Here is a 16996-nt window from a genome sequence, read left to right on the forward strand (position 1 = left end):
TATTTAATTAAATAAAAAGACTAATTAAATATTGAAATGGTATGGCCAAATTTTTTTTTGAGATTTTTAGGGCTTTTTTATAATTATTATTTGTTTGAGATTTTCAGCATTAATTTTTATACCTTTGTAATAGTTTTTGTGTTGAAAATTTATTATGTGGTGTTGTTTGAATGCATTAAAGATATATGTTGAATTTTTTTATGTAGAATAAAATAATAATTTTATTTTTATAATAAAAATGTTTTTTAATTGCAGATATCCAAATGTGTTCTTTGATTAGAGCAAACGACAAATATGATTGATGTGCCGGTAAAAGAATTATTATTTGTTATTCACAGGCCCCCTTATAAAGTTATACGTCATTTTCTATTTAATTGGAAAATTTTAACTAATGTGGTAGTTTAATATGATAGGGTGAGTACTGCATATTGAGGGCCTCTATCAGTGGTCCGAGCTATCGGCCTGATGAACAGATTATGCCATACTGGGAAGCAACTGGATTTAGACCAGCGACATTGATCCGCATGTTCGATTTGAGGGCCGACTTGATATTCGCTTTGGTTGAGCGGTAGCGCTTAGAGACCTACACATTTCATTCGTCGTGTGGGGAGTGCATCATCACCCTAGAAGATGTAGCACTGCAACTAGGACTCCTAATCGATGGTAGTGCAGCCACAGGTACAAGTAAAGTGTTTGAATCTGTGGCGCTATGCTATCACTTAATTGGACACTTGCCTGGAGATGATGAAAATAGATTTACAAGTTTGAAATGTTCCCAGTTGAAGGCAAATTTTGAAACTTTATTGAGTAGTGCCACTGAATGGGAAAAGATGTGCGCTGTTCGAGCATATATATTATATCTGATAGGGGGTAATTATGCCGGACACAAATAATAATAAGGTCCACTTGATGGTCTTGTCCCTGTTGTCTGATTTGGAAGATACTCGTTCGTATAGTTGAGGTTCAGCAGTATTAGCAACATTGTATCATGAGCTTTGTCGGGCAACAAAGCATGAAATATAAGACATAGGTGGGTGCTTGATATTGCTGCAATCCTGGGCACTGTACAGGATGCCATTTTTTGGCATCAGTTAGTCACCAAACACATGTCTTCCTTCTTGTAAATAAGTAATAAAATTTAAATTTTAGATCAAGAATTTTGCTTTTTATGAAAATGTGTTCTAACAAGTTTGATTTATTTTAGATGGTATACTTGTCCGGGTATCAGGATGTCCTATACCCTTGCGATTTACTGACAAATTATTGAGGCATACGTTGGGGAGGGGTAATTTTTCCTAATATTCATGTTATGTAATAACTTTATTTATGTTATTTGACTCATGTTACTATAACCATGTTATTAATTGTGTAGTTTGTGTGGATGACATATTCCACCTGTAACACCTCCTAACCCCAAACCGTCTGGTGCCCACAGATTTTGGGTTGTTACACCACCCTAGACAGTGTGGTTGTTATTCCCCCATTAGCTTACATCATCTCATACATGTGGTATATTAATGCACCTGTGTTGAATTTCTCAACAGTTGAGTGGTACAACAAGGATCGAGTTATGCGACAGTTCGGGTGCAAACAAGATGTTTCGAATGTTCCACAGAATTTTGACAATGTTCACAGAATTAACAAAAGGGGAAAAAGCAAAGAATTGGGCATTGGAGTATCAACAATATCTTGTATTGTGGAATGGCCGGATGGATGGATTTTGATTTGCGACCTTCGATCGAGAATCGAAAATCATATTTATTTGGTGGCCAATTGATGGTAATCCCTCCACACATGCACCAACGAGGACACTAATAACATCAACGAGGTTATCTGCCTCTTGCACCCCAACTAAGCCTGAACCCGAACCTGCAAAGTCTTATACATAATCTCCCAGTAGTTCTTATTATTCGAAATTAGGGTAGATAATTATCTTATAGAGTCATTAGACTAGCATGTAACACCCTATAAATGACTCGATTGTCAAGTCCGAGTACCAAATGCTATAAAAATAAATTGCTTAACAACACTTATTTTCTAATTTAATTACATTTTTTAAAATTTAATTTCCTCATTGTTATTAATATTTGCGTCTTATTAGCTTTAATTTATTACAACATGACACCTTTAATGATCTGACAATTATTACAATTTTCTATTTTGATTCAATACAAGCACCATCAACTTCAACCTTGAGGCATGGCCTCTAAGGGGGCTCTTCTATATACATGGTACAACTATTGTGCCCAACTTTACTCAGGCAGAGTCTGGCTTGTTTCCTCTTCTAGATTTCCAAATCTTAATCTACCCTACATCTAGGTAACAGACTTTTATAAGTTCGGAAGAACTTAGTGAGATCTGTACATAAAAGGAAATATTCATGGAAGACTGGTTAATCTTAACAGAATGGATTTTTAGGCATAGAATCAAGCTCCCTATATTTTGTAGGAGGTTTCATGAACTTAGTTGCCAAGGTCATTGCCACATTATCTTTGAGCTGACTACTGGCGGACAAAATCCTTGTACTTGTCTTTTCCACTTCTGACTAGCGATAACTATTGGCGCTTACCCAATTATTTTCCATAATTAAGAATTCTTGCATGAATAAGATCTCTTCCTACTGTACTTTTTTTCCCTATGTGAACTAGTGTCCAGGATGTAATTTCTTAGTACTTACCCTATTATTTCCATCTTATTAGGTACTCTAGTAGACAGGTAGTTCCCGGCGTACCAGTTCCTACTTAGGTATTCCTTGACCATTATAATTTTTGGTAGACCTACAATGTCTTTTCTATGTTACACGGCCCCAGTAGACTCCCATCTCTTTATATTTTCGGGCAGATTTTATTGATTATTCAGCTTTGTGCTGATAATACCTTCCTATGTTTTTTTATCTTGTCGAACTACTCGTCCTTTCAGTCACCCCTTTATTGATTACAAATTTAAGATTTAATCTTAGAATAAACCATTTTGTATATTCTCAACCAATACAAGTTTCGCAATAACTCTGGCGAATACTACGTATGCCAATTTGTTTAAGGAGATTATCCTTTCTTTAGCGTATGCCAATTTTCTTAAGAAGATTCCCCCTTGATATCTCGTCTACTTATATTCCAATCGTGCCAATACCATGTTATCTTGTAGCTTATCACGCAAATCGTGCTGCGACTTCTTCTTTATACCATGGCAAGACTCCTGGTTTACCGTCCTGCAAACCCTATATGTTGTTATAGTCGAATTATGGTTTCAAACATTATGAACTCATGTTTAACATCTTAGCAGACTCTCTATGTTGCCATAGTCGAGCTATGGTCTTACACATTATGAACTCATATTTAACATCCTAGCGGACTCTCTATTGGTTGTCATAGCCGAGTTATGGTCTTACACACTATTCCTCATGTTTAACATTCTGGCAAACTCTCTATTGGTTGTCATAGTCGAGGTATGGTTTTACACTTTAAACCTCCTTTAAAGTGTCACCCTGAAGGACCTAATAATCGTTACCAGGATGTTTCCCCGAAGGATCTTATCGCTATAGCGGTGTCGCCCCATAGAGCCTGCTAACCGTCGTCCCGGTGTTGCTCTTTGGAAACAAATAATTGTCATCACGATATTGCTCTAGTGAGCCGGTCTATGACATTTCGCAACATAGCCAAACTCCATTAGATCCTGATCTGCCAGAAATCATACTATTATTTACATCCATTTTTAAACATAATTATAGCTTGTTTAATAGTAAATCAAAACATGTTAGTATATATTTAGGTTGTTATACTTAAAGTAGTAATTTATGCTTTCTAGTATTTTTATTACATTTTATATATCTAAATAAGGTTACATGGTCTTATAGGTCAATTCGGGAGCTAAAGATGCTTATTTTGGCCAAAACTGATACCTATGTTGCAACACCAAGATATTGATGTCTCAACGTCAAAAATAGAAGCTAAAAATGAGTTTTTGAGCGAAACTGCCCTTGATGTCATGACATAGCCCTTCTATGTCACGACATACCCCCTGCGCAACCCAAAATTCCTGCATGTTTTAACTACATTTTGGAGGGAAATTAGGTGTATTTATCTTAATCGAACTCTAAGGACTTCAAGGATAATTTAGGCACTTTAATGTTTCAAGTTGAGAATATATAAAGGCCATTGTAATTAGGTTAAACAGATAATTTTAGGGTTTTGATTCTTAGGTTTTTTTCTTTCATTATTAGTTTTTACTTAGGTTATTTTATGTTCTTGTAATCAAAAGATCCTATTCCTAAGTGAGACTTCTACAAGGGGAGATTGTTCCGAAACCACGCTTTCATCGATAAATCCATAAGTATTTCTTTTTCTTATTCTCTTCTTTATATTTCATTCTTTAACATTGTTAGATGAATGTTTGTATAAAGATTAGAATCAATTTGTGCTTTCTACATATTTTGCATGATTCAATTGCTTTAACTTAATTGGTATGACCTATCCGTGAACACCTTAACCCCAAATCGGTCTGGACTGTGAGGTCGGAAGATAAGTAGTTCTTGTTGACTTATTATTCTAGTGAAAGATCAGAGGATCCTGCTAGGGTATCGATTAGTTGATTGATTATAACTCTACTTCAATAATTAATTAGGTAAAACAATTAGATCTAGGCTAAAAGGAACTCGCATAGTCAAAACAAGGAATAGAAAAAGCCAATACAAGAACCTAGGAGTAGATTTAAGTTTAGTTAAATTTGTTGACTATCTTATTATTATCATCTTGCTTCTTGATTAAAACTACAAACTCGTGACTCGAGTAGATTAGTTATTATTTCCTGTAATTGGCTAGATAAAAAATTTCCCTAAATTGTAATCCCTTGGGTGCAATCCTCATAATACTTACCAAGTGTTTCATTGTAAACAAACTATATTGCAAGTTGACCTGTATACTTGCAGACACCGCCTTGAATATATATCTTTAGTTGTAGTATTTACACTTTGAACGTTGGTACATCCAGAGGTGGTCAAATCCCCCTTAACAATTTGCCCATTCCTCTCATATGTCAATTATTCATATCTTCAAGTACCCCATCGAGGTAACTTCCCTCCGTACTCCACTTATATTGCTTAAGCATACCATAAAATTCATCATTATACATACATCATGCCCGTTAACCAATCATCAACTAACTGTCATAAAATAAATTGTAGACAACTAACAGTGCTTACATAATATTGTACACACACACAGCCTACTCTTTCTTCAAATACATGCACACCATGAACTTAGGTTAATGCAGTACATAACCAATATGGTACATGCATGTCACATGACATCAAGGTAAGGTACAAAGACTCACATGAATTCTTTTATCTTCATCAGCTTAGCTTGTCCAAACACCAGAGCCTCCTTCATCTTAACAGCTAAGCATGACAACTATTTATCAGTTAAACTAAATATGGTAAGTCCTTAGAAGCCTAGAGTTTTTTATAATACAAAAGCTTTAAAAGTCCTTACTCTACTTCTTCTTATAATCTACGAATATGGAGAGATAAGGAAGCTTACTAGTTCCCCAATTTCACCACTTCTAGACTGCAGTTTACACGACGGTTGCAACATGCAGAGCTTCCTTCAACCACGTCCTTTTCTTTTTTGGAGTAATCAAAGAAGACGATACTACATAGAGAAAAATTGGCAAATAGAATTTAAAAGAATTTTGTCTCCGTGCAAATTATATATATACTCCTTTGGCACAATATTCACTGACCAATACAACCATTCATCCTTAATCATTATGCTTCCTACTATGGAACCAACCAAATCCTATCTAAATAAACTAGAACTAAAATCTAATTATTTAACCATTAGTTACAATTTTCCCAAAATTTCAAGTAAAATCCACCAACTTCTATGCGTTTAATTAAGTCCAAAAATTCCTCTAAATTAGAGTTCATCTAGAGATCCGGGTGTAACAACGTATATCACTTAGAGATGCCCGGTTCCAAATCTGATTATCAACAACTAAGATCATCAATGATGTTTGATATCTTAAGGTCATTACCACTCCAGTACTCCACTCCTCCCAGGCAAACCTTTGGGACATACGATTTTTTGAGTTTGTTAAATACACCTCAAGGTTCGTCGATAGATGTTGTGAATAAAGGTTCAGATGAGGAGAATAATGACTGTTGCGACCACCCCCAACGCCAACGAAAGGTACTATAATTGTTTACCCTACGGACAACTCCATCAAACCATCAATTTTGACACGTGTAACATTACTATTGCATGTATTTTATAATTGTAATTCAAATTTTAAAGTTTCTATAATATATAGTTTAAACATTTTGTCAGTATTTCAATATAATAGTCAATAAAGTGCAATCTTTTTTATTTTATACTTGAACATGTTTAGTTTAATTATACATTGAAAGTTTTATTTTATACCCAAAAAGTATATATAATTTCAACATAAAATGAAATTACAAAATTTTGATTGAATTGATTCTATTATTAAGATACATTTGAACATGAAGTACATAAATTCATATTCCATTTGATCGGGCTGATTGCCAATAATGGTAGTTTTAATACAGGCATTTCCCTCTACTATAACCAACTGTTCTGCACAATTTATAACATTTAGGGTTGGTTTTCTCCATTATTTCCATTTCACCATGAATCCTAGTGATGTGCAGACGACCTTTAGGCCTTCTACACAACCTCAAGTCTAGGACCAGTTCGAAAGTAGGTGGAGGCACTTCCCATGTCAACATATCTCGCAATGTGGGGAACTTGTTTCCTCAAATACGTAAAATATATTCCAATGTGTACACTTCATTGATATATTGTTCAACATAGATCGAGACGTGAGCACAAGCTGTAACGGCGTGGTGCATAAGTATTGAAGTGTTTGGAACTTCCCGTAGTTGCACCGCCTATTTCAGAGATTAACTTTGTAGGACCTAGGTAGGATGCCCAGTTGATGACTAATGGACTCTATAACTCAAAAAGTTTCTAATTTTTGAGAATATAATTCTACATACATTGACATCGCTCTCTAGGCATTCACATCCATTGCCTTCCTAACCTCCTCAACAAACATGTGTCCCACCTCCATCTGGCTTACTTATTTCAGCTTCATTCTTAGCATCAAGGTTGTCAGCCTGCAGAATGTAGCTGAGAAAACAGATGAAGTTGAAAGATGTCATGTTTGTTTCAAAATGGAACTAAAAGCCTCTGTCATGTTGGTGGTCATATGACCATACTAAGATCTATCATCAAAACTTTGAGTTCATTTCCACAGTTCCATGGTACCCAACTACTCCTGGAAAGGATGATTTGTTTCACCTTTCATATCACCCTCAAGTTTGGCCAGCCTTTGCCTAAAACGGTGTTATTCTAGCTCGTATGTTACGTATATATTTTAAAAGACACGTTATTTTTGGATTTATATTGTGGAAGTATTAAAAAAATAAAAAATATATTTTGAAATCGAAATTTACCCATGTTCATGACTTTTTTGAGTCAATTTTCATTCTTGTATTCTCGTTAGAAGTTGGTGATGATGTGGTGAATGCAATAAATAGATCTCCACGAAATACCAAAATGCCTAATCACGACAATTAGTCCCTTCGATTTATCGAATATGATGCAAATATTATCTTCTCTAACAACATACGTCCGCAAGTTCCTAAAAAATTCCTATGATTCTATGATATTCAACTCCATAATAGCAAATGCTATGGTAGCAAGTTTCGGTTCCCATCTTGTGCAACCACAGCAAGGAGGATCTATGTATATTTCCCATATAACTAGGTCTTATCAACCTGCACAAATGACTTGCAGCGGGGAAAGGCATGCATGTATGGATTGAATATCCAGAACATTTGGTGGAAAATTCTTCTCTCCGGTTGTAGTTGGTCGCTCGAGCCAAAATAAGGCAGCGTTTGCAACTCAACGACAGTCCCTTGCACGTACTCCTGCATTACAGCTATCCACCCCTGAAATTCATTGTACAATGCATCCCAATCTCCATACAACTGTTCCATGGCCATCGATTTAGCTAATCATGCTTTCTAGTATGACACTCGATACTAGAATTGTTCTTCATTTTGGCAATCAGTATCGATACAAGAATGGTCAGCATGTCCTTCACCAATGGCATGATGTAGTTGCAGATAGTTTTTACATCAAGTTTGTGATGATCTTATGTCATACGTGCAAAAGTGAATGTATGAGGCCCAACAAAGTTTCGTATCTCCCACATTTGTGACCTCTGGATAAATGTAGCTCGTACTCACCAATTTCACCCTTCTATCGACCTCCAACACTCCTTAATATATAATGTTGGTTTAGGCACAACGACTTTGTAGTCAATTGACACTTTTATGCTATACGTGCTTAATGACAAGTACGCAGTCTTTCTTGTTCATAAATTTTTGGCCCACAAACAACTCCTCTTGTTCAGAATCTACGGCCAGTAGGTGAGCAGCTATATATAGGGGTACTTAGGGAAATCAGATGCATTCATCGCATTAGAATCTACGATCGACATGTGGGCCCCAAGATCATTGTATATGACAATGCCTCAACTCGGGTTCTCAACTAAAGATGTGTAAACATTTTCATCATCATTCGCACCTTCGTCGTCGATATCATCCAAGACCTTGTCTAGATTGGGATCATTATAATCTTCAACCTCGTAATTAGAAGGACTATTATTATCATATTTATCTTCACCATCCGCATCGATCTCACTTAACACTGGTTGTATGTAACAGCCCGATTTTGACCCTAATTGGACATATTGGTTTCAGGACCACAAATCGGAGTCAAAAAAATATTTTAATAATATTTTGTGTGTTTATTATGTGTGAATTTGATTGTGTGAAATTTTTGTGTCTTAATTTTATCGTTTAAGTGACTGATTAAAAAAAGACTTAATCGCATAAATAGTAAAAGTTGCTAACTAATCGTTAAAGTGCTAAATTGATTTGTTCTTTTAGTGGTAGGTGTTTATGTTGCAATTATACCATGAGTTATATATTGATGGACGGTTATATTCATTGTATATAAAATGTGTATATTAAATCATAAAGGTTATTTTGGTAATTATATTAATTATGATAATATAATAAAACATAAAATAAAAACATCACATGCATGTTCATCTTTGGTAGCCGAAATTAGCTAGGGTAAATAAAAGAAAAGAAAAGCTACATTTGGCCTTTGTCTTGCTCAATTAAGGTATGTAATTTGTTCGATTTTTGATAATTTCTACGTTTTTGATATCTTTGCTTCGAGTACTACAAAGCTCATGTCTTAATTTTTGAATTTGATGATGATTTTATGTTTTTCCATTGATGATAGCTATGATTTTTGTTTTTTGATGATGAAATATTAAAGATATGTGGTAAATTAAAATGTTTTGTATGGGAAATTTTGATGATCTTGAGTAATTAGGGCTAAGTTGTAAAAATAATAAATTAAGGGACTAAAACATGAAATAAATGAAATATATGGCCTTTTATGATCATGGGGTAGATTCAGCCTAGGCATGGGATCGTGAAATTTTTCATATTTTGTGTTTTATGCAATAGGGACTAAATTGCAAAAATTGTAAAATGTCAGGGGCAAAATGGTAATTTGTAAATTTATGTGTTTTTAGATTTAATTGAATGATTTTATGAATAAAAGGGCTAATTTGAATATGTTTAGATCAAGAAACGAAGAAAACGAAATTAGATCGGGGGAAAACGAAAGTAGTCGAGTAGTCGATCGTGTCCGTCGATATTCGACGTAAGTCGATAAAGATTTAAATTTTGTTAAATTCAATTAGTACATAGTATATAGATGATAAATGAAATTATAGAAGATATTATAGTCTTGGTCGAATGTATTTGTTAAAAAATATAGGTAAGTAATTGAGTTCGATTCAAATAGTATTTAATATCTGTAAGCCCGTACGAACCCTAGAAATGCATGGGATTTTTTTATAAGTGTTTTCATGTAAGACCACGTCTGGGACGTTGACATCGACTTATGATTTCATGTAAGACCCTGTCCGGGACAGCGGCATCAATCAGTGATTACATGTAAGACCACGTCTGGGACGTTGGCGTTGTATAAATCTCTTAACTATTTGAATACCCTATTTAATTTCAAACGGTTCAATGGGCAATGACAAACAAAGATCTTATATGAAATTGAATTACATATTCAAGCATGTGTTTATTAAATGTATGTTTGCAAATAGGTTAAGTTGTTACTTATAATTATGGAAAGTATGTGAAAATGGCATTCGAATTAATTAAATCTACATATATGCATATAAGCTATTAATTTGGCCCTTATTGAATTAAATGTTGTTCAATGGTAACGTTATAATTGTATATATACATATAAGTTTACTTTCGATTATATAGCTTGTGCTTGTAATCAAGGAATGATATTATAATAGATGATGTCTCTATAAATGGTATAGTATATAATATAAGCCTTACTAGATAAATGTTATATATTATAAATAACAAATATGTTTTAGCTTATGACTTACTAAGCTTTAAATAGCTTACGGTGTCATTGTTTTTGTTTGCTTTTGTTTTATAGATTTTATTTTTGAAGTTGTTGCGAGCTCGGGGATTCGTCAGAAAAGCTCATCACACTATCAAATAACTACGGTATTTTAAACTAAAATTTCTTTTGAAACTATAGCATGTATAGACTAGCTTTGAAGGTTGTTTAATTCAAAGATGTAAATGTTAAAGCCATGCGAAAATGGCTTAAATATCTCGTTTTGTTTGGTTTTGGATTGAATTATGATTTACACATGACTTGATTTTAGTTTGGTATTTTATGGATAGTGTCGAAACCATTTTTTTGCTTAAAAAATGAAAATGGGTATCAATTTTGAAAATGAAAATGGGAGTCACCACCGATCTTTTATTGAGGTGCGATCGGATCACCTTGAAAACAATTTTAGGTCTGCGAATTTTGAGAAAATAGGTTCGGGAGTCAGTTACGCACGATGAAGGGTTAGCACCCTCGTAACGCCCAAAATTGGTACCGAATTGATTGTTTAATATCTTAGTGTTGAGAATTTGAAAAGATTTTAAAATACGATCCTTCCTTTTTTATTAATGTTAATTTTATAAAAGACGCTTGGATAAATCGATGCGGATACTAAAGACCTCATTATCTCAGAGTAATAAAATGACACGCCCAATAGATTAGGGTACGACATTTTTAGCCCTCGAGAATGAGCTCGTCTTTTGATTTTTTAAAAACTCATGTGGTGAAATTCAAAAAGGATATTCAATTGCTTTAAGTCAGATGAAAAATTGAAGCCCAATACGTTAGGGCACGATTTCTCAAAATTTCGAGCATTGAATATTGCCCTTATTGTTATTATTATTTTTTTAAAATCTTCATTTCGAGAAAACGACACGTCACATCCAATACGTTAGGACATGACGTATTGAATTCTCGAGAATGAGTTTTTGGTTTATGTGTTTTGCTTAAAAAGGATATTCGGTCTCTTAGGTTCAACAAGAAAGATTGGAATCCAGTAAGTTAGGACACAATCCTTTCGAGAATCCCAAATTCCGAGTGTCACGTTATTTTGAAAGACTTTCATAAAAAATGATTTTGATATTTAAATAATGATAAACGTGGTCTTAAAAACAATGAAATAATAACGCACAACGTGGAATGGTGATTTGTAAGTTAAAATATACGCGAATGATCGATAAAGAAGCGATAGATACGAGCAAACAATACAATTCACGTAAGAGCCACCATCTCACATCACATTCAAATAATAACTTTGATATTCAAAAGCTAATGAACTAAACTAATCTTAAATGAAGCTCCAAGCAAATTAATACAAAAATATGCAACAAGTTTTGAGGAATAAGATAAAGAAAGGGAAATTAAACATTAAAATATATTCAAAATAAATTATGTAGGTATGAAAGTTCGAAATAAATTAAAAATAAGGTTAAAAACAAATACTACACGAAATGATGGTATCAAATAAATTTTAAAATAAATATCATATAAGAAGACAATCAAATACATAAAATAATGTACATATATTAATTTAAAATAAATAATATGTAGGGAGTGAAAAACTTCATGTAAGTAATAATATATACTAATATGCAAAAAGTGAAATAAACTAAATATATCTGAATACTAAAAATAAGTAAAGCATCTATATATATAAATAGGTATAAGAATATATAGTTTAAAATCAAATAATATATACATTACGTACATACATATATGTATAATAAAACAGTTTAAAATAATAATAAAGAACAAAGTAATATATATAAATAGGTAAATAGAAAAATAGTCAAATATAATAATGTCAATAACAATAATAAATAGTAATAAAATAAAAATAATCAATTAATCAATAAATTAATAAAAAACAAATGTAAAAAAGGGAATTGAATCGCAAATAAACCTAAATTGACAAGAAAATAATAGAATTAAAACAAAGTGGGGGACCAATAAAGAAATTAATCCAGGTTTCTGAAACGCTGTGTTTAACACGAGACCAAAATGAAACGCAAATAAAATTACGCAGCCAATTTAAAAGAAAAAGAAAAGAAAGGAAAAAGGACTAAATTAGAAATCATTGCAAAATAGGAGGGACCACGTGCGTAAATAGCCCGTCGAAGCAAAACACGCGAATCCTCCCCTTGGATCGGGTCACCACACGGGTACAGGCCATTAAACGGTGTCGTTTAGGCACCTGAAGACCTTACTTCAAACGGCGTTGTTTCCCTTTGTTACTTAAAACAAAATTTTTCTTAAAAACACTTCAACTTTATTTCTTAGAAACAAACAGAAAGAAAAAAAAAAGAAAAACTCTGCTAGGGTTTCATCCTTAACCCTTGAACGCTGCCGCCAGTCTGCCACATCTCCGCCGCGATTACACCGCCAACGGTGGTCGGAGCTGTAGCCCTAGGGGCTTTTTAGCTCCTCCTCGCGCGGATCTGAAGGCTTTTCGAGGTAAACCCTCTCCTTTCTCTTTTGTTTATACACGATTCAAAAATAAAAAGAAAACGGTAGAGAAAACCGAATAAGAAAAAAGAAAAGATCACCTATTTTGAAACTGTTTTTTTTATTTCCTTTTCTTTTAAATATTTTTTTGATACAATCTTTGTTTTCTCTCTGTGTGTGAGGGTCCCCTTTTACAATATTCCTAATGGATCTTTTTATAGCCAGATTCACAGAAGAAAATAGAAATAAAAATCGACCCCTAAAACCAATTTGTTCCTCTTTTTTCCTATTTCGCTGCCATCGTTTGTTATCTGTTTGTGTCTGTCTTTTGTTGCTTTGTGTGTTGCAGGTACGGAGGAGTCTCGTTGGCAGTACAGAGATGCACGCAAGGGCAGAGACTCGGCACGCGCGTAAAAGGGTCTCGCGTGGGGGAGGAGCGTCGTGCTGGAGGCTGCTGGAGCGGCGGCTGAGATCTTAGAAACCCTAGGGTTTCGATTTTGGGCCAGGGGTAGTCAGGCTAGGGTTTAGGCTAGTCGGGCTTGGTGTAGTTGGGTATTAGATTAAAACGATTTGGGACATGCTGGGCCCATGTATTTGGACTTTGGACTTTTAAATGTTGATTTGGTTTATTATTATTACAGGCCGGACAAATATTGGGCCTTACAGATAGTATTTTACATGTGAATATTATGTATGGCTTATTTGGTTGGTATCAAAATGAATATATGATATGGTTTATAAATAGAAGTGTATTTGTAAATGTTGGAGAGGAATTATTTATGTAATGTTGATAGAGTAAAGGAATGTTTAAATGTTTGGTTGTATATTGATTTGGTTTGAGGTGTGTTTATAAAATTTAAAAGGGTTTGTATAATTCATTGAGTTGTATTTTTAAAATGTTAATGCTTATGTATATGTTTGTGATTGTTTATTTTTGTTTGATAGTTTAATGAGATTATCGAGAGTTATAAAGGTAATATTTGTTTTGCAGCTTAGATTAACCTGATAATGAAATGGAATGTGGAATTGGGAAATGAATTATGTTTGAGCAATTATGAGTATGCATGAAAATGGTTAATTCGGTTATATGCATTTAAACCGATATATGATTTGTTGTTTAAATATTGGTTTTTGATAGATAATTTGATTAGTTAAGGATAGGTTTGTTTTGGGTGTATAATGTAATAGATGATTGGTAATAGTTTGACCACATTGATTTGATACTATAGTATAGAATAATTGTAACACCCCTAACACGTATCCTTCTCCAGAATAGGGTTAAAGAGCATTACCGGAGTTTACAAATTAATTTTCAGACATTTCATTTCATCAAGCATTCAGATTTATAATCAATCAAAATCAAAACATTTATGAGCTAACATTAACCAATTTAACTTATACAAGTCATTATAACCAGAATCAAATCATCCAAAATTACCAATAGAACCAATGGATAATGTGACATATCTCCAACAAGCTTCCAACCCAATCGAGCTTCCGATAATCATTTCAAAACATCTAATAATTATACTTATTACCAATAATAATTCAATTCCAATAATAAAACACACATATATATATAATATTCATTACCAAATAGCATTCACTTCTATTAAAATTATACAAAATATAGTTCATACGAACTTACCAGGCTAAATTGCAGAAATAGCAAAATTCAGGAACATTTTCGAAAATTTCTATTTTTCTCGAATTTCCACCCAATCTTGATCTAAATTAATATTTCATTCAATTTACTAATTTAAATAATAAAACAATTCATTTCATACAATTTGGTCACTTTTTGACATTTACCCTTAAAGTTTCATATTTGTTCAATTTAGTCCATGAACCTAAAACATGTAAATTGGTCATTTTTAATGAAAACTCATGCTAGTTGAATAATCATATATTTTCCTCCTCCTCCTCTCCATTCCACATCCTTCATGTATATAACATGCTTATATGTAACATTATCTATAATTTCACCATTTATTTATATATTCATTCAAAGTTGTCCACTTGAGTCATAGACACTAAATTATTTATATCTTGAGCTACAGAACTCAAAATTGAGGTCCCTTAATTTTATATAAAACTAGACTCACATATTTTCTTACCATAAAATTTTTAGAATTTTTGGTTTATCCAATAAGTACAGTTTATTCTTTAAAGTCACCTTTGTTCTGCTGTCTGACAGTTCCGACCCTTCTTCACTAAAACTTAATTATCTCCTTGTAAAAAATTTGGATGATATACCTATTTATTTATATTGAAAGTAGACTCTTTAAGGATTTTAAAAATATAAATTATAACCCATAATTATTTTTGTACAATTTTTTTATGATTTTCCAAAGTCAGAACAGGGGAACCCGAAATCATTCTGACCTTGTCTCACAAAATCTATTATATCTCATGATTTACAATTCCATTACTTACACCGTTTATTCTATGAGAAACTAGACTCAGTAAGATTTAATTCCATATTTTTTTCATCCTATAATTTCATTTCCACAATTTATGGTGATTTTTCAAAGTTAACCTACTACTGCTGTCCAAAACTGTTTTAGTGCAAAATTTTAATTACTAAGTTTATAACTTCCTTATTCCCTTTCTCTATAATATTTTTCATCACTTTCACTTATTTCTCTTCACTAATATATCAAGAACATAAGACTTTATATAAGAAAACTCTACTATAACATCTTTTCCATGCTATTTCAATAATATCAAACTTAAAAATATATTGAAATCTCAATGTTCTTACCTTGTCCTATTGATTTCAATCTTTAACTTGATTTTCTCTCTCCTCCAGCTTCAATTTCTTGAATCCAACTTAATATTCTAGCTCCTCGTAGTCTCCTTGTTATCTTTCTCTCTTGATGGATATGGAAATTCTTTTGATTTCTAGGTGAAAATGGTAAGTTTTTGGAGGAATGACCAAATTGTAAAGAAAGCAAAACTTTCCTTCTTTCTCTCTTCTCCTCATGTTGGATGCATGGAAGATGATGGGTTGGTTGCTTTTCATCTTTCTTTCCACATATATATATACTAAATAAATTAATAATAAAATAATAAAATATCATTTAAAAATCAAATTAAAATATTAATAAACTAATGTTTATTTAATTAATTAATCTAAAATATCACCAATATCATCATTGCCTTCTAGATTTCTCTCTCTTCTAATTGACCATTTTTCCCTTTATGTTCTTTTAAAATTTCATCCTTGAGTCATCACTTAATTTGGTAAAATTATGATTTAGTCCCTCAAAATTCTTCACCTTTTCAATTTGGTCCTAATTCATCCATTTTCCTTGGTTTCTAGATTATTCTACCCTTAAAATATTTGCACTATTGGTCCTTCAATTTTTTCATATTTACACTTTAACCCCTTAAATTTTGAGTATTTACTCTTGGGCCACAAAACTTTTCTCACTTTTGCGATTTAATCCTTTCTTGAATTAATATGTCATAATATACTTCTCAATGTTGACATAACTCAAAACTACCCTTTTTTATCACTTTATTTCCTTATTTTACTATATCAGGAATATTATCTTACTTTCTTACTGTAGTAATTTTTTTTTTGGGTATTACAATAATTGCTATGCTAGAGTGTGCAATTGGTTTTAAATAGGGAAAATTAGTAGGATCACATGATATTATCTTAAGTCACGTAAATTCGGTTATGGTTGAGGTTTGTGTTAAATAATTAATAATGATGCATGAAAAATCGGATTTGTATTTTAAATATATGATTTGTAAATGTTTGAAAGTACTTGGACTATGGATCAAATAACATTAAATTGAATGTATATGGGTTTGTTTAATAAACTTGTGTAGACTCAAATCATGAGTATCTGGGTAGCCAAGTGGAAATGGATTATTTTCCTTAAGTTTGAAATCGGTTTGATAAACCATAATATTTTCGTTAATAATTAAACTTATTTTGAAGCTTTTGTTAAATTTGATTGAGTGTTATATTACCATAATTAATATATATAATGTTT

This window comes from Gossypium hirsutum, chromosome D01 (assembly GCF_007990345.1).
Source record: "Gossypium hirsutum isolate 1008001.06 chromosome D01, Gossypium_hirsutum_v2.1, whole genome shotgun sequence".
Lineage (NCBI taxonomy): Eukaryota > Viridiplantae > Streptophyta > Magnoliopsida > Malvales > Malvaceae > Gossypium > Gossypium hirsutum.